General features: G+C 43.5%; 1 protein-coding gene across 1 annotated transcript in view; it reads left to right on the forward strand.

The window, feature by feature from the left end:
- The first annotated feature begins 2168 nt into the window (after positions 1 to 2168).
- ME3 (malic enzyme 3) overlaps positions 2169 to 19276 on the forward strand; it is a 112166-nt gene continuing 95058 nt past the window's right edge. The window contains exon 1 of the mRNA XM_088534981.1: positions 2169 to 2254. The gene's annotated coding sequence lies outside the window, so the exon portion shown is untranslated. The remainder of the gene's footprint in view (positions 2255 to 19276) is intronic.

The raw sequence follows: 19276 nt of genomic DNA on the forward strand, positions 1-19276 counted from the left end.
TTAGCTAAAGCATGTTTGTGTGTAACAAACAGTGAAGAATCCAAATCAGACTCCAACTTTATTTTGTAATGCCAGGTGATTTGGGGAAACAAGAGTTACAGTTTCTTTCTGACGAAGATGCAAAAATCAGTTTGAAGGCCAGTATGAGAGAAAAGATAATGCTATGCAGGGCCTGTTTGGATAACAGTGGGGAGACCATTCACAGCTGCAGAGAAAAGCCGTATTTTAACTTTCATAAATAAACAATATATCCCTTCACCAAGCAGCACAGGAGCTACAATTTTAAAACAGAGGAAAATTTTAAAACGGAAATATGTGGGAGGGTAAACAAAGTAATAAGAAAGTCGAAAGCATATATATGTATCTTTGCCATAGCAGTCACCTTGCAGAATGCTGCCGTTAGCCTTGCAGCTGGCAGAGCGAAGCCCTTGAGCTGCACATTCCCATTCCTGGGACACAGCTTAGCACCGTGATTTAGCTAAAAATAACCCTTCAGGCAGCATTTTCCTATATGCTTGGTGGTCAAAAGCAGGACATCCTAAATGTAGCCAGTTCTACAGCCCGTTCTGAAACCAGACACTGCACTACCCTCACCGCCTGGGTCATCACGTCTTGTCCTGGCAATCGATGTCCTTGTGTGGGTACCATGCAAGACCACCGACGAACCTCCAGTCTTGAAACAGAAAATAAGAAAGCGGACGTCGTTGCTGACACTTTATCGCTTTGCTGTGAGCCTGATACAGCACTGATGGGGAGCAGAGAGACACCAAAGTCGAGATCTGTGCGCAGCGGGGATGCGGCAGGGGATGTGTCCCTGGCCAGGGGCTGAGCAAACTGTTCATTTTTAAAGGTCTTTAAGTTCTGGTGTTTTTTAAGTTCAGGCTGTTGCTCCAAAGCCCACTAGGACCCTCTCTGGTTTGTTGTGCTTTGGAAAAGTAGCAAAATTGATTTATTTTGGAGAAAACTCTGTGAAATCTTTCTGCTGATAATGAGCTAAGTCACTTAACTCATTGTGTGCTAGTTTACGGGCATTCCTAGCGAAAAAAAAGAAAAAGGATTCTGCCCTGTTCATGCAAGAAGATGCACTTCACCTAGTACCAAGTCTGCTCCTCAAAACCAGCAAGAAGCAGAATAAGATGTTTCTAGTGACCGGAAAATTGGAGCGTAATCCTGGGAGATGCCATATCTATTGTTCTTGTTTGGTTTAATCTAAGGATTCTAATGTATATTTGGAAAGACATCTTTTTTCAAATACCTTGTGTTTAGTAGCTCAGACAAACTCAAAAGTAAAGGCACCAATGTTTAGTCAAAATTGATTCGTTTGGGTTTCAACTTCTTCACTGAAAAATAGGAACACTTAATACGGAAAACAAAACATTTGTCAATAACACTCATTTTGCTTGACAAAGCACCCTTATTGTAAAAAGCGTGTTGTGAAAAAAAAAAAAAAAAAAAAAAAAACACAAGATCATATTCTCGTTTTTTAATTTGGAGTATTTTTTATTCTCATTTAATATTTTGCATTTCTATAGCCATTTCTGTGTGAAAGGCTCCAAAATTTAGAACCGCAGCCTATTGCAGGTCCAACATCCTCTCCAATTATTGGCTCCACTCAATTAGGGTTTTTTAATCCTTCCTTTCCCTCCCTCCTCAGTCTCTCGGGGCTGCTGCATGTGGGGGCTGGTGTTGGGGTGTTTGGCAGTAGGCACAGAAAACATCCAACACGCAGTGGAGCTTTTCCACACGCACAAAAATAACCCTTGGGAGCTTAAGGCTCTAATTTGAGCCATAGGTGGCTTTTATTTAGCTGGGTAGTTATTGTTGGTTTGCTCGGCCGGGCCGCGCGCGCGGCCTGCGGGGCCGGGCTCGGCTGAGGCCGCTGCCTCAGTGCGGGCAGCGCCGGGGGCTGCCGCGGCGACCGCGGCGGCGGTGCCGGAGGAGGAGGCGCCGCGGCGGGCGCAGGTGCGAGCGGAGCGGGGCGGACCCGCTCCCCGGGCCGCCTCTCGCTGCGGCGGGCGGCGCACGGGGCCCGTCCCCGCACCTGCTGCGCGGCGGCCGCGGGGCGAAGATGGCGCCGCTCGGCGGCCGCTGGTTGCGGGGCGCCGCGGCCGGGCTCGGCGCCGCGCGGAGGCTCCTGCGGCCGCCGCCGCCGCCCCTCGGCGCGGCCCGGGGCTGCCAGGGCGGCGCGGGGCCGCGGGCCGCGGCGGCCAAGAAACGCGGCTACGACATCACGAGGAACCCTCACCTCAACAAGGTGGGTGCCCCGCGGCGGCGGCGCCCCGGCGGCCTCGGCTTCCCGGGGAGCCGCGCGGCCCGTGGCCGGAGTCTGCGGGTGTGAAAATGGGAAGAAACGGGGCCGGGGAGCGCGGGAGCGCCCCTCCAAATCCAGCCGGGCGCCCCGGTGGGCCTTGCGCGCCCTGTGCGGCGTCGGGGCCTCGCGTCTCCGTCCCGACACGGGTGCGGGCATCGCCCCTGGTCCTGCGCCGCGTCCGCCTGCGGAGCCGCAGCCTTTGCACCCACACCAAGCGCAGGCCTCGGGGGTGCGAGTTCTCCTTGGCTCTGCTGGGTGCGGAAATGGCCACGTTAAAAAAAAAATAGGGAGAAGGAGGATTTCAGTGAAGTCTGCAAAGGGATGTCAAATGAGACCCTGTAATTTAGCCCACCTGTGGCTTGGCACTGTGTTTCCATACCTGTCTGCAGGTTGGATGAAAAAATGAAATCCAAATGCAGGTTTTAGGGTGAGATAAATGTGTTGGGCTAAAGAACATGGAGTTTCAACTTGTCATGTTTCTGTTGTTAGAAAAAACAGTAAATATTTTAGAGATGGTAAAAAGATGCAAATATTAAACACGGTGTAAGTAAAACTGTTTATTATCTCCTCATTGCATAGTCACCCAGCGTATCCGACTGCTGTGTTGGCCCCTGGTTGGGACTGCTGGGGTGACAACTTTTGCCTTGTGTAGGACCCAATATCCCAGGCTTTCCACATCTTGGTGCCCTTCAGCTTCCATAGTTCATTCCAACCTCAGAGAATGAAGGAGTGTGATGGCACAAGGCGTTACTGAACATGCAGAAATTTCATAGATAATCTGCTCAAGATCATTGTACCTTGAATGTCCTAGGGACCAAAGAAATGAGAGATTGCCAGATGTCTCCTAGTGCTGTTGGCTGCCTAGTTTGGGTGGGTTGTTCTTCGGCATCCTGCATGCTATCTTGAGTGTTCAGGAATAAGTTATAAAAAAGGTAGCTGATATGTCTCATAATCTTAAATTTGTCAACTGTAACGGAAAAACAAACGCTTTGGCCTTTGCTCAGTGTAATGCAATAGTAACTTATTACAAGCTGAATCTACCACACTTATTAAAGCTTGATCTGACTAGAGCAAAAAGCAATTCTGAATATCCCATTTGGTAACTTTCAGAGCCAAGGCTGCTTTCATGTGTTTGGATTTTCTTCCCTTTTGGTGAAAGAAAGTGTCTCTCTAAGTCATAATGGAATTTGGGTGTGCGTGGAGAAAAGGAAAGGAAGTGTTTTTTGTGTTAAAAGTACCAGTGTTCCAGTGTGCCATGTTTAAATGGCCACTAAAAACTTCCAGCCTGGGTGTTTGCTGTTTATGTTACAATCCTCGGTCAGTACAGGCCTTACAGTCATCAACGCAGTCCTCTTCAGAACATCCAAACAGGGAGAGAAATGACAGGTTCCTGTGATAAGAGATAAAGACCACCCATCTTTGCAACTAGATAATTAGTCATTAGTTGTTAGTGAACTGTTCCGGCTTTCTAAGCTTAACGTCTTCTATTTGCTCCTATTAGATCCTTATAGTGTCTACGGAATAAAGCATGTTGAGCTGCAGGGGGATGCATCAGACTGTTCCTGTGCAGTCAAGGTGTGATTCAAGGTATGTTTTCTGGCACTTCAGTGCCTTGCAGCAGTCGTGTAAGCCCAAACTGGGGAGCTCAGTAGGTTGTAATCTCATTGCATAGCAATTACTGCCTCCTTTTTGGAGGGCTTCTTATCTCCAGCAGAATAATAGACAGATTTATGGTCTGAGATTATTGATCTCAATCTTTGCTTGCTTACTAGGTGGAAGCTGCTTGATGGAGGCCTCTCAAACTTGGAAATTGCTGCTGACAGCCTCTCTGTCATAACCAAGTGTCAGTAAAAGTAGGCTATCTTCAGAGAGGCTCGGATGGTATCCAGATCTGCCTAAGAACAAAAAAAAATAGTAGTGAAACTAGTAGTGGGCACAAGAAATTTGTAGTGGCTTCATTTCTTTGGTCATTGCTTGCTACGTGAAGTTGGCTGGATTTTTCAAGGTAATAGGGTTGAATTCCTAAGCGTCGATCAAGGGGGCCAGCTCTGTCCTGAGTGCAGATTGTGAACGAGTTTTCTCCATTTCTTATTTGACCTATCCATGCATTGCTTGACCATGACATTTTTGGGGAGATTTTGAAGAAAAGACTGTCTTACAGTGAAGCCACTTTGTAGAGATTTGAGGACAAGCTGGATTCCAAGAGGATTTATTAGAAGTCTGTGATATGCGAGTGTCCTGCTGAGAGGGCAGCGGCACTGCTGGACTCACTGGGAGTGGAGCCTGGCCTTCTGTGGGATCTCAGCCTTGGAAAAGCTGTTTCAACCCTCAGATGCTGCAAAGGAAGGTGAGGTAAATCTTACCCACTGCCCTGCTGGTATGGTCCCCTCTCTAGTACCATTTTTTGTCCATTCTTAAGATCCATGCAATTCCCTTGATCCCAGATGCACTGACAAATCCATGTGCTCTCTCCATGTTTTGACAGAAACTCAGAGCTGAGGTTTAAGCTCACCAATTAGATGATTCCAAGTTTAACCACACACCTGTGGAAATTCAGAAATACCATTTCCAAAATCATCTATAATTTTGTTTTTGACATTGAGCTGCCTCCAATTTCGCCCTGTTCAATTGGAAACTTGGGGGCACTTCATCCCTTTTCCTGAAAGGCCTCATTTTGAGGCAGAGCTTGTCTCTTTGGAGACCTGCCATCACAAACAGATGTAGATCTGGAGGTCACCATTTGTTTTTAAAATGGCAGGATATTGCCAGTATTGGAAAGGCTTAGGGGCATAATAGATAATATGCTGATTTTTTTTCTGTGAGCTATAGTGCTGAGTTAAGAATTGGGGACCTTCTTGGAAAAAAAAAAATGCAGAATTGCCTGTCTGGATCTATAAGAAATTTTTCCCACTGCAGCTGAAAAAGATTGTTAGAGTTATGTACGTAGCTGTACTCAGCAACTGTGCTGAAACAGACCTAGAATTAGCTGGATTACTGAAATGACTGTATTTGAGCAAAATGAGCAAATGAACACAGAAACCGAGCACCTGAAGTGGCAGCTGGTGAGCTCAAACCATGGTAGGATTCTGCTTCCACATTGTTAAATCTCTTATCTAACCCCATGTGGTTGTCTGGGTATAACAAGAGTTTCCTGTTGGCCGTCCCCTGTTTCCACACACATTTAGCTGTTGGGGTGGGCACGGGGGTTATGAGGAGCTGTAGGCTCTGTGGCTGCCTTGCTGCCTGTTCAGGTTTGCTGTGTACGATGGGCAGGGTGTGAGGCTGTGCTCTGGCTTCTCAGGAGCCTCCAGCTGTTTGAACAGGTTTTAGAGAAAGTGGACAAGTTCATTAAGAAAAAAAAAAAAAAAGTGATATCCACTAAGGGTAACTGAATACATCAAACCACACCTGGCACAGAAAAGGACCCAATTGGAGGTAATTAGGGCATGGGAGCATGTTGTGGACAAATACCAGACATATTTGCCACAACTTTTGGGCAAATTATACTCTAATTCTTCTCTGTTCTAGGATGGATACGCGAGTGGGCTGGAGCACCATTTGGTGTAATGAGCATTTGATTATGTCCCAGGCAGAGCAGCTGTTTTCACATTTTTTATCTTGCTTTTCAGTTTCTGCATCCAAGTTGTTCTAGCTCGGTCATTGTTCACTTCAATGGGAGGAAACCCCAACAAGAGGACTTTGCCCTTGTGTTTTGTCAGCTCTGCTGCTCTGGAAATGTGGTTGCTTGGTCTCTATTCATTTTGGCCCTCATCGTGGAGTATGGGGTTTTGTTTTATTTATTTGTTCATGTCAAGTGTAGTTAGTGAGAAACAACCCTGTAAGTCTAAAATATCTTTCAGCAATCACATTTCATAAGGTTTGATACTAAGGAGAACTTTACTGCCTGGCCAACAAACTGAGCCCAGACGAAGTCCATCCTGAAGGGCTCCCACAAGCACTTTTTTCAGAGCAGGCTATGTTATAAAATACCTTTAAAATGGCCTTTAAATTATAGAAACTCATGAATTTGGCAGCTGCCTATGTTACTTTCTTTTAGCATGTAGTTTGTTCAAGGGAGGCCTTAATACCTCCAACCAGGCTCGTTTGGGTGTACGAGTAAAGAGACTTAATGTGTGGACCATTTTTTTGGCATTTAAATAGCATTGTGTTTAAATAACACAAGCTGTTTGATAAATATTATGAACCTCAGTGCAATGAAAATGGCTTTAGGGCTGAATGTTCCAGCTTGTTCCCATTTATCGAATCCAGGGAAATGAGTGGCAAACAACCTGCTGATTACACTGGGAATGCCTGGGGCCCGGGATGTTGGTGGGAAGACTGGTCATGTTCTATATACACATGGAGCAGAGCATGTTAAATATACGTGTCTTGTGGACACTCTTCTTTGCACTGATCTCAGCAGGGTTCAAGCATTGCCCCCACTTAAATAATGTGACATGTAGTGTCATTGACTTTAGAACTTGTTTACTGCAACACACAGAGATGAATCATTGGTATTTGCTAGGGCTCACCAGAACTAGTGATGCTGCTGAAGGATGCTGCTAACTCGCAGTACAAAGTGGAGAACAAAATTCTGTGGCTCAGCTTTGAATTCAGATGGATTTGCCATGCACTACATTCCCTGCTACAGATTTTCATGGCACTGTTCAAGTACTCAATTTTTGCTTTATGTGTGCTGTGGATCTGGCTCTCATGGAGCACAACTGGGTAAATTAAATTTGACTTGGTTTTGGATAAAAGGGAATGTAAGCTGAATTTCCTTCCAGTTTCTCTGGCTTCCAGATGATGAGTGGTACTCCAGTTGCTGTTGTGGACATTAATTGGAGCTGAGAAAGGAAAAGTGGGTCTTGAAGGAAATAAAACTAGCAGTTTCTTGGGCAGAAGAGATGGAAAAGCTGCTCAGTCATTCTCCTGAGCTGCTTTGAAGTCTGATGCTGTGAGAAACTGAGTGCTGGGGATGCTGAGGATTGGATGTGTGATTGCTGCTTATAGAGAGATGTCACCCAGCTGATAGGACCTTGTGGCCTGTATTCCGGAAGACCCACGTACTAACACCAGTCTTTATTGATTTTATTTCAGTAGGAGGGTGTTTTTGTTTTGGTATTAAAGTTTTAAAATCTTCCACAGAAAAATTGCTGCTTTATAGCTGTCTAGTCTGACTATTTCTCTGGGATCTCTAATCACCATACACTGATTTTCTGTTCTGCTTTCTTCATCTACTGACACAGTCAAATGAAGTATGCCCTTTTTTTAATCAGCATAGTTTGTATATGTCGGGGAACAGCCTCTAGTTATTATAAACTGTATTAATATTTTAGAAATTTACAGAGCAATAGTGGAATTCAACACAATAAAAGGGACTTTCTGAGTAGTGATCTTGCCTTCCTTATAGCCTATTTCTCCTCTCACACCTTCCCTTTCTGCAGAAATGGCAGCTGCAAAACGGATTTCCCTTAATAAGAAAGCACAGCAGGAAATTATTGATCTTGCTATTCACTGCAGCTCCAAGGTGTTCTGCTGTTGGGTGTGTGTTGGGTGCCTGATTCTGCTAAGGTGGGTGTGGGTGTTACACTCAGACAGAAGGAGTTGGGTCCTTCTTTGCCTTGCAGATGGGTGCTCTAGTGATGCTGGCATCCCTGGATCCCGGATTTTACCAATCCAGGCAAAAGCTAGGAGTAAGCCAGGCTGAAAAAGTGCAGGTTTTGTAATGTCTTTTGTTTTCCCTCCGTCTGCTACGTATTCTCCTGCCTTCTTTTCACGACACGCATTACCAGACCTGTTATCAAACCTTGAATGTCCTATTGTGTTTTTGGCCCAAATAAAATATTTGGGGACAGACTTAACTTTAGAGCCACTGTGAATAGGTCAGGCAGGCTTTGAGGCTCGGAGGAGAATAAACACTGTCCTGTAACATTCCCCTCTCTCAATAGAGGACTTAGTTAGCACAACAGCAGGCTGGGCTACTTTCAGCTTATGATGTGCTCCACTAGAGAAGATGAGCGTGTTTTTCATCTTTCATGTCGTCTTTGGGGCCTGGGGTGACACTTTCGGCCTCTCTCTGTCTCCCCAAACAACATGACATTTTGATAGATGGCTCATGCATTGTCAGCCTAATACAATATCTTCCTTTTAAAATTGTTTAAATGGCAAAGCTTTTTATAGTTCTGCAGCTGCCAAACACAAAACTCAGACATAAACTAAGCAGACTATGGTTCTGACAAAGAAAATAAGCCAACACAAAAGTCTTGTGCATATCAAAATTTTCTGCCTCGCTTCACTCTGTGGCTTTTTGTTTTACTTACATATTTTTTCTTTCAACATGTGCTGTTGGAACCAAAACAGATTTTCAATAAATTTCTGCATTGTGTATAAAAGATCAGCTTCACATCTCAGCAATTTCTTTTCTGTGTCTAGCTTATGAATTGGTGAGGCTGTTTTGTAATGTGTCCATATGGATTAACTCTGCTCAGCCTCATAAAACATATACTTGAGGCTTTACTGTGTTTCTCAACACAGGGAGGAATTAGTTATTTCTAATGCAGCAGTGTTATGTTCTCCTGGACAAGACATCTTGGCCTTTAGTTCTTTGGCTTGGCTAAAGGATTTGTCACTTCCCCTGGTGCTTAAGTTCATTATGGAAACTATTAAGTTCTGTTTAATCTTCAGTTCAGGGTTTGATGTTGAAGCCACAGGTGATTTTAGTTATGATCGGTTGCAGATGAGCAAATGTATGTGCTAAATCTGTCATTTTTGGAAGTGTCAGGCTTCTTGGAGCTCGTGTTGTCAGGGCAGCTCAAGCAAGGCAGAGGCTGGTGGGAGAGAGAAGTCGTTTTATTAGGTCAGCTGATTTAGCTGGGAAGAAAAAAAGACAAAACTAAAGGAATTTTTATGTTCACAGCCCTTCTGCTAGCAACTCCCAAGTGTTTTTCTTATCCTCAGACTTAATCAGTTGAGGATAAGATCAGGTCCAATAAAAAAAAAAAGGCAAAACCAGCTTTCCCTGTAAGCTCTTACCTGCCTCACAGGTAAGTAGAAGTCTTCATGCAGTCATTTGTATCTATAGGTAATTGCTGGTGCAAAACTACTCCTGTAAATCAAGTCCACTGATCATGGCTATTGAAAGGATAGCACCCTTCTGCCTCCTATTATGTAAATGTTTCTAAACCTAGCCTTAAAATGAGCCAAAAACAACAACAAAACTATCTGGATGTGCGAAGTCTGAATACTGTGCAATAAATAAATATAATATAAAAACGAACCATATCTCCCCTTAACTTTGTTTTTTTTTTTTAAAAAAAAAAACCCTATAAAAATAAACAGCAGAGAGCAAGCCATTTTTGCTCATGCACTATACACAGAATTGGACTTCCAGCAGGGCTTCCTGCAGGGAAGGGAAGGGAAGAGTTGTGAAACGGTTGTAAAAGACATAGTTGTACCATGTTTGAAGGATGTTTGAAGGAATAATTGAAGATTCTGCTCTCTGCCCTCAGTGACTAGCAGATGGCTTGGCATGATAGGCGAAAGCGATGGAAACCGGCTATAAATCAGCCCACGTGCTCAAGGTTGGTGCCTGCGGAAAGTTTTCCAGGCCCAAATTCATGCTGATCCAAACGCAGCGTGGCCTGTGCTCAGCAGCAGCTCCTGCTTTGTGCTCACTCATGAATTTGCTCGCGTTGGCATCTTAAAAGCCTGTCAAGTAAATAGTGCTCAGACACGAACTCGCTAGCTCAAGGGTTGTAGAAGATTTTTTTTTTCCCCCAGCATAGAATTTTGAACCAGTGGGCCTTGTTCCTGCTTGCCCACGTGCTGTGATCCACCTAGAGCAGCAGTGTTTGCAGGAGGGCCATGTGTGACATTTCTTTCACTCCGTGTGCTGAGGCCAGCAGCTTCTGCTGGTTGGTGCCCTGAGCATTATTTTTTGGCTCCTAAAAGGCAGCGCAGGCTCAAGCCCCTGGGAGACTTTTCCACTGATTTCAATAGACTTTGAGTCGGGCCTTGTCTGAATTTAGGAACAACTGCCTGCACCAGATTATTTGGTCACTAGAGGCTAAGCTTAAAGATGAAATTTCAGTGTCCTGCTCTGTCCAATCAAATGGAAAATTTGCACTCATTAGAGTTTTATTCAAAGTCTCAAAGCAAGAATTAGGTGTGTGGTTGTCATCAGTTTTTATTGATACTGACGACTCACATGAAGGCTTCAGCCACTCACATAGTTTGAATGCCCCCAAAATAAGAAATACTGTGTGATATTATATCTTAACCCCATCTGTCCAAGCTCTTTCATCTTCTTACGGACTTTGGGGTTACCAGCTTTAACTGATGGCTTTTTCCATGCTGCAAGCAGCTCTCTGGCGTGTGAAGAGACAGACTTCACCAGAGTCACTGGAAGGAAAACCAGAGCACTGTGATGCCATGGGGGACCTTGAGACTGTCCTGGAAAGTTCTCCTAGTAGCTTAATAATCCTTACAAAAGCTCCCTTGAATTATGACCTCCAAATGACCATTAGTCGGGGGTAACTAGGACTGTGAAACCAGAATGGATGCAGGTCTCAAGCTGCTGAAACTGGGCTGCCCTCCCTAAAGGCAAGTTGTTGTGGGTTTAATATGTTATCTCATAATTTCAAACATAGTTAATTAAATCATTTCTCAGGTAAATAGAAGTGATGCAAAAGTGCTGGAAAACAACAGTGCAACTCTGGCTGCTACTTTAAAATACACTTGGTGTTAGCCACTTACTGAAAGTTAATTGCATTTTAAAGATAAGTTTTAATGGGTTTGGCAGGGGGAAGGCGGCCGTAACCAGATCGTGTTGTTTGTGCAAGTGCCTTTCAGGTTCCTGTGCAAGGTCAAACGCTCTAGTGACTGGCAGCTGGACAGCTCTGCTTCTAGGAACATAGCTGGTATTTTGCAGGGGGGCAAAACAAGCTTCCCACTGAAGCCCAAGTAAAAGTATATGGGAGCCCAGCAGTTTGACTTCCTGCAAACCTGAAAGCCCTTGGTGCATTTACTAGGATATCCTGAGGGAAGAAGGGTTATTAATCTTGTTTGACTTACAGAATCATAGTATTTGCATTGCAGTTTGTAACACATAGCAAGAAGTTTTCGATTAGCATTTCCTGAGGAACACTGGGTTTGGTAGAGTGGGTGCTTTTCGCTGTGATGTTGCGCAGTGCAGGAGCAGGGAGGCAGAGCTGGGAGCGGTGCTGCAGCTCCGCTGGAGGCAGCAACAGCTGAAACCCTCTCTCCTGCCTTTCTCAGTGTTCGTGTTTGACACCATCATAGTTCAGTCCATGAGCTGTGGTGCTGGATCAGATGAGCTCGTGGGAGGCCTGTCTCAGTCTCGTCGACTGAACAAGTCACTTGGTCAGTTTGCTGCTGGGTTTAATTTTCCTTAATGTTACAGAGCTGTTCTCAAAGTCTGAGCAGGTTGTAGGGAACCCTGATTTGGGACCCACGTGACATCTCGGTCACGTCCTGGGAGCCTCTCCACTGAGTCGGCCTCTTGGAAATTGTGGGAAGTACCTTATAGCTCTTAAAGAAAGGGTTAAAAGTGAGTCTTGGGCCAGCATAACCTTTTGATGTTTGAGCACAACTGGGAGAGCAGAGGAGGCTGGTTTGAGGACCATTCTCTACGTGAGGGCTTCCAAGCTGTGGTGAGCAGGGACACGCGTGCCCATGGCGGTGGGGTCGTCCGTACAAACGGAGCGGCGGCGCTGGGGATATTCCTCCTCTCTGCCTTCCCAAAGGTGAGCGACTCGCCCTTCTCTTCCACGGCTACAAGGAGATCCAGGGAGACCAGCTAACCTACACCACGAATGTCTAAATTAGCTCGGATGAGGGAGGGCGGGAGGGAGATGCCGGACAGCACAGCTAGACTGGATTCCTTTGCTTCACCCACTGTCTTATTCTGGGATTTATCCAGTTTGTCTCAGGCATCCAAGAACCTTCCCAGCCCTGCATGTTGTGTGAAGACAGACAGAGACCTCGAGAGCTGCTGTTCCCCTGCAGAGCGTGAGTGTCCAGCGGCCCCTGGCAGCCTGGGACCCGCGTTCAGGTGCTGGGTGTTTCCAGCTGCTCCCCATCTCCCTGGGTCTGGTCCAGCAGAGCATGAGTGTTTAATCTCAACTGGTTTTAGGCCTAAACTATTGACCAAAGGAACAACAAAAATCCCCCTCACTGGCATGAAACTGAAATGCCAGTTAGAGTTCCCCTTTGTTTAGTGTAAATATGTCTTGTTTTGTTTTAAATAGTCAAATTATAACTCTTAAAACTGATTTTAAAAGTCCTTGTTTCCTCGTTTACATGTACATATTGGAAATATTTAACGTGCTTGGGTCCTGCATGTATTCTCCTTTCTAATATGTGTTAAAGGGTCTGAATTTTTCAGCACTCTGACAGATTGGGAATTCAATATCAGTTTCAGGTAAATAAAAATCCATTGTGGTTTGGTGTCCAGTGCTGGCTGTTGACTGCTGCTGTTGAAATGAAGAGATTCCATGTTGTCCCATTTTTTAAAGAGGAAATGGAGAGTTATATTTGGCAATTTACCTGACAAATATTAGGTAAAAGGAAAACAATATCAGAAGTTTTAAAGGTATTTACTGCTTCACATATTAAAACTAATACCATGATTATTTAGACTGCACCACTTTTATGTATTTTTTTTCAGTTTGAGCTAGAGACTGTTGCAAGATTGTAGCAAAATACAGGAACTACTGAGTTTTGAAATGAAAGGTAGGGGAAAAAAAAGGAAAGCAACGCAAGTGGGAGAAATGCTTGTGGTGTGTGATTGCTGATTCCTGGTTCTTGGAGTCATTCCGCACATGATACCACTCTCAAGACATGTATCATGAAGCTCCTGTTTCTCCCTAATATGCTTCATTCAGGCATTAAATTTTAAGCTGCTGAAGTCCTAGTAGATCAGTTGCATTAAGTATGCAGCTTTTTGGCCTGGTTGTGTTTCAAATAGTTATGAAGGGCAGTTTCTGAACTAGTCCTTTGTGCACACGATAAAGCAATCAAGCAGCCCTGAGCACCATGGTGGCACAATTCCTTATATTCCACATTTTGGTTTTGGAGCATCCTTCTAACACAGGGATATGGCAGCTGCTCTCACTGCGGAGGAATCAGTTTAGGCTGCCCAACGCAATGAAGGAGGTTGGGGCAGACCAGATACGTGAATATATGTCTCAGAATTAATTCCTTGATCCCTCAGGCCGTGTTCCTGCCTGCTCAGCTCTCTTAGGCTCTCCTAGCACAGCATCTTTTCTCTCTACCAGTAATGGTCTTGCCTGCAGCCTGCTAGAGAGACACACGATGCATTAGCTACTTTTTTTCACACCTGCCATCAAATATTCATCATTCAGTAAAGCGAAGAGCAATTTGTAAAAACTGTGCCCAAAAGTTACATGAAAAGGAAGAGCAAGTACTGAAAAACAGCTCTTTTAGGAATAATTTTTTATTCTGATTACAGCAACTTGTCGTGGTTTGTGTGTGCGTGTGTTTTTGTTTGTTTGTTTGTTTTCCCCCAGTATATCTAGGTAATCACTTAAAACTTCTGTTTTTATTGTGTCACGGTGCCAGATTTCCTGTCACACTGTGTATAGGTACAAGTGCCACTTTGTACAGATCACAAATTCTATGAAGTTCAAGTAATCACCTGGTCTACATTATTAAGGTAGTAATTCAAAGAGAAAACCAAAGGCAGGGGTCTCCCCATTGCTGCTGTGCAATATCTGATTAGGCAGATGCTGTAACTCTTGATTTCTAAGAAATTTTTCTAAGAAATTTCTAAGAAATGATTTCTAAGAAATCAAGAGATTACTCTCTAGATATTTCTCTCATCCTGTTTAGTGACACCTTCAGCAAACATCTAGGACTAGATACAGAACAGATTTAAGTGGGGAGAAACAAATGAGTAATTACAGCACTTTGTAGTGAAGTATTCAAGACTATGGCCCTATTGGCTTCATGTCATTTGAACAAGAACTTTCCTGGATTGGGTCACAGGTCTTTGACTTACTGTCCCATGCCTCTAAGACTACATATTTGAGCATTTTCCAGCCAGAGCCTTGCTGAGAAGTGGTTTTATGGGAGTACAGCTGAGTTGTAAACAAATTTTGATGCGCTTCTGCTCTGCTTTCAGGGGGAAGAGGTGCAAAAATAATAATAAAAAGCAGTTATGTGTATTATTGAGTACCAAACAGAAGAAAAACAGTTGCAAAATCAAAATAAACTTGCAGAATGAACTTGAGACAGCTTCTAATGTCTGTAGCTGCGATTTGCTTCATTAAATAAATAAATTTGAAAATAAGTAATAAATGCCCTAAAAGATGGCACAGTCACTCCAAGTGTTAAAACTTTTAACTGATAGAAATTTTTCTCAACTTTCCACTGTGAATTTGACACTTAATTGAGGAGTGCAAACGTGTTCTCCTTCTAGAGCAGTGCAGTGAGCCACAAATATATGTTAAATTTTAATTTAGTTTGGACTAGTGCAAAAGCTGGTATTCTGATGCATTCACTACCGTGGTTCACAATTCCCTTTCCCATCTCCCTTGCTCACAGGTTTGGGAAGTTATGGGAAGCAAACAAAGCATTACTATATATTTGAGGAAAGAAAATCTCCAAAGCCTCAGGACAAAAGTTATTTTTTTTTCCTTCATATAAGGCCCTTCAGGAGCAAAAAGTCTGTATGTTTCTTGAAAAGAGAGCTGAGCTCAAGAAAAAGGTGTATATTTTTCTTGTGTGAAAGGCTTGAGCTGCAGGTCCTGCGATGCAGCGCTTGCAGTGAAGAAGGGAAGATCATTAATTCTTCTGAGAGCTGGTGGGAAAATTCAGGGGCAGAGCAATTTGTGAATAATGTGAATGTGAATGACCTGGACAGTGTAAAAATACCCAAAGGCCTGAATTTTCTGTGGAGACAAAATAAACCCAGAACGCCTGCTTCATGCTGAGTCCTAGCAGTGCTGTTCCAAGACAAATGTAGTTTAGAGGTTGGTGGCTTTGGGGAAAAAAAAAACCAGATTTTTCATGTCTTTAACTTATATTTATCCAAGTGACCTCAAATGCTGCAGAACTGCTTTCTTTTGAAGGGGGAAAAAGAAAAGCCTAATGCATCAGGACAAATATTATGCAAGAGTTTTTATTGAGACCAGCCAGATGAATAGGGAGGTGCCTGATGCTGTAATCAGAAAGCTAATTTAAGATATATAACACAGCGACACTCCCCTGCACTTACAACGTTTAATCTGCACGGCGCTTTTGGTTAGTACAAAATGTTGTTTCCAGCAGCATAGGATTTGGCAATTTTGGTATAATTTGGACAGTCATCAAAGTAAATCTTTAAAAGAAATTTATCAGAACCTGACTTCTGCCATCAACAAGCACACACATGAGCCTGGGCTATGATTTTTAACAGAATCCGGCCTCTTCATCCTGAGCCCTCATACAAACCCCTGCTGCTCCCTGAAATTGAAACCTCCTGGTTCTCCTGCAGGAAGAGGCTTTGCTGCTGCCATCTGCAAAACATCAACATCTTTTATATGATGCTAAAAGCACTGGGGCCTCTCAGTCTATGATGACCTTGAAAGAATGTTCAAGGATGTTCCCTTATCTCCTGTTATGCAGTGAAATTAAGAGGTTGAATGTATCTCTTCATAAACCAATCCAGCAGTGTTTCTGATCAGCCGTTAATCCGGTTTTTGTATTTTCGTGGGGAAATGATGTGTTTATCTTCTTTTTATTAACCCATTATTTTGTGCGTTCCTGTATTTTACAATTACAAACATCTCCGTGAGTCTTTCAGATGCTGAGTTTTGATTAGTGTATTCAGGTGTGTTTGCACAAGGCATCTTTTTTTACAGAGCTCTCCTTTTCTTGATGTTGGATGTAGATCATCAGTGGGAAAGCTGGGGAAACACATTTATCGTTTCAGACCTGCAGCTCCTTCCTACAGCTAATTTGCAGTAGTTTTGAGAGAAATGTGAGGTATTCCATGCTATTGTATTACATATCCTTATTTTCAATACAAGTTGCTTGTCAAAAAGGGATTTTAGGGTATCCGTGGGAGTTTGTTACCATCAGGCATGTGCAATAAGGAAAGGAGAAGCCAACTCTGTCCTGTATTGGAATGAAAACTGTGATATCAAAAGCAGCTCAGTGCAGTGCCTGCACCTGTACTGTGCTTGGCCTGGCCTGGTCACCCCAAAACGCTCCAGAGTTGGAGGGGAACCCGGGTGGGCACGGAGCAACACCAGGCCTTGAACTGCTTTTGTAGCTGCACTTAAATCATTGCAGGGTAGGGGGTGTTTCTGTTTCTGAAATCTTGTCTATAACAGGACTGCTTCCTCAGCGTTTACTGCTGTGCACGTTTCAGCAGAAATGCATCCCTCAAAATAATGAAGGGCAAAATCGTTTCAACAACTTCTCTTTGAGTTGGCAGGGAATTAATACTGATGGGTGTCTTGTGCCATCCCAAGATCAAGACAGGATCATTCTCTTAAACTTTGCCAGTGTACATGCAAAAAAAAACAAGGAAGACTGAATAAATATGGACATTTATGTGGTTCTACTGATGAAGCAATTGTTTTATTATAAAATCCTTCTTATATATAAGACTATCCTAAATCTTTAAGAATAAAAACTTGCGGATAAATACTTTGCCGAATGGGACGTGTCATTTTTGTCATTCCTTAGGATTATTCCTTCCCTTTCCTTCCAAGTCTTTGATCATTCTCACCATTAAAAGTGAACCGTCTTCATTTCATGTAAAACGAAGCTTTACTTCATGCAAAATGAGACTACAACTCACACTTGCTGTTGTCCAATCATATTTTTTCTTGTCTCTATAAAATATTTTGGATGTGGAGGCAAGTCTAGCAGCTCTAAGGGCAAGTACATAATTGCTGAGTGCTCCCTTCTGATACTTATTCAAATGTCTTATCTAAATATAGATCAACACATCAGTTAGGGGTCTCTGGTGGATTCATGAGAAGCAGCACAGTGATTTCTTTTAATCCAACATAGGAAAGGAGCTTGCCTGCTGATACTAGCAGTGTTCTGGTTTCTATCCGGGTTAAAACACGTCTTGAAGCACCAAGTGCTAAATAATCAGTTAAGTGGATCTGTCATTCCAGAATCTGGAATCTGGACACATGGGAGACGTGTCTGGAGGGGGTTGGAGCGGTAGTGACTTCTTCAAGCTGTGTAAGTTAACCATTTGGATTACTCATAGCTACATTGCTCATGCTCATCTACAAAGATCTGGGAAAGATCTTGATGTGAGTTGATGATTTTCCCATAGAAACACTTCTTTGTCTTCACTGTTGACTCATCAGGCATCAAGTTTTGGGTTGCGTGATTCTATAATCTTTCAAAATGGCAAAGGGGAGGTGTTGTGGGCAATAACATGTGAGCTCTTGGAGAAACGGTGACCATGAGGTTTTGAAGACCACCAGAGAATCTAGGTGTGTGTGCTATCCAGGTACATTGGAGTTTGGCCTTTAAAATAAAAGACAATTAGGGTCTATTTCCCATTTCCACATAAAGTTAATCCACCAGATCTTAACTGTTTTGTGTTAGTAGCAGCCCTCCTTGGAAAATTAATTGACGAGTACCCCTGGACAGTCATTTAAAGGCAGAGCTGATGAGCCGGTTTGCTGTGTGAACCAGCTTCACAACATCACAAAATGTTTGTGTAGAAGCTAGCTACAGTCTCTAGCTACAGAGGCCTTGGAGCACAAGTTCATTCCTGTCTCGTGATAACGCTTTAGTCAACTCACTCTGTTAATGGGGCTGCTCCTGATGTCGCACGACACTGGATTGCTGCCGAAGTCAAACCTCAAGACACTCCAAAGGAAACGCGTCAGACGGGCGGGCAAGTGTCTGGGCTAACAAATGAAGCAAATCCAGACCCATTCTTTGCAGACGAGTCCAGCTGGCAAGGTCTGCATGCGTATTGTTGAACTCGGAATTGTGTGGCAGCTTACTGGGTATTGTCCGTGATCCATGGTAACTTCCAAATTGTGCCCAGGAATTGCCAAATGAATGAATAGGATTCACTCCTGCAGAATGTTGATTGTTCCTCCTGTGGGGAGAGATCATGGGCTTCCTGTTAACATACTATATTGGTAATTACAACTTTTGATAATCAGCAGTTGTCCTGTATGCATTTAGTTATATCCCTACTGTTTCCTTTAACAACAATTAGTAAGAAAACTGCAGCTTTACCTGTCTTATTAATAAAAGCACAGTTCAGTTCTTACAAAGTTTTCTATAGATCCCAAGAGGTAGGTTAAGGTTTTAGTTCTGCTACTAGATCACTGCTTGCCTGTAGCCTTTCGCTTTGCCTTCTGTTTCCATTTTTCACCTGGGAAACTATTTGCTCCCTTCACAAGTTTCTCTTAGAGCCTTTTTTGTGCTCTGTATTTTTTGTAAGTCAGGCATGAACACAAATTCTCACTTATTTTGTTACACACTTTTAAAATAAGGGCTGGAAACCTCGTATGAACTGCTTCAAGATCACAGTAGCATTTTTTTGTGCAACACTACCTAGTAGACAGCTTATTCTGAAAACACTAAATGTGATTTACCTCACCTTTCTGTCTTCAATGTCGTATCTTTGTGCTGTTGTGTCTTGCTTTGGAATAGGGCACAGAAATCAAATTAAGAATTATTATTATTAATATTAATATTGTTATTTTGTTAAAGTACCCGCTGTAGCAGTGCTCACAGGTTTAGAAAGCTAAGAGTTTAGAAAGCACAGAAAAATACACCGACCCCTCGGGGTGTCAGAGTGTTCCAGTGCCCCTCTGTGCCTGACGCCTTTTTACTGTCCTTGGTTTCAGCCCCCAAACGTTGTTTGTGTTGGGCACACATTTGAGGTTTTTTGAACACAATAAATGATTATAGCAGAAACAAATCACAGAATCCCAGAATGGTTGA

The sequence above is a fragment of the Tinamus guttatus genome, unplaced genomic scaffold (genome assembly GCF_059628265.1).
Source record: "Tinamus guttatus ecotype Peru unplaced genomic scaffold, ASM5962826v1 Tinamus_guttatus_pri_ptg000602l, whole genome shotgun sequence".
Lineage (NCBI taxonomy): Eukaryota > Metazoa > Chordata > Aves > Tinamiformes > Tinamidae > Tinamus > Tinamus guttatus.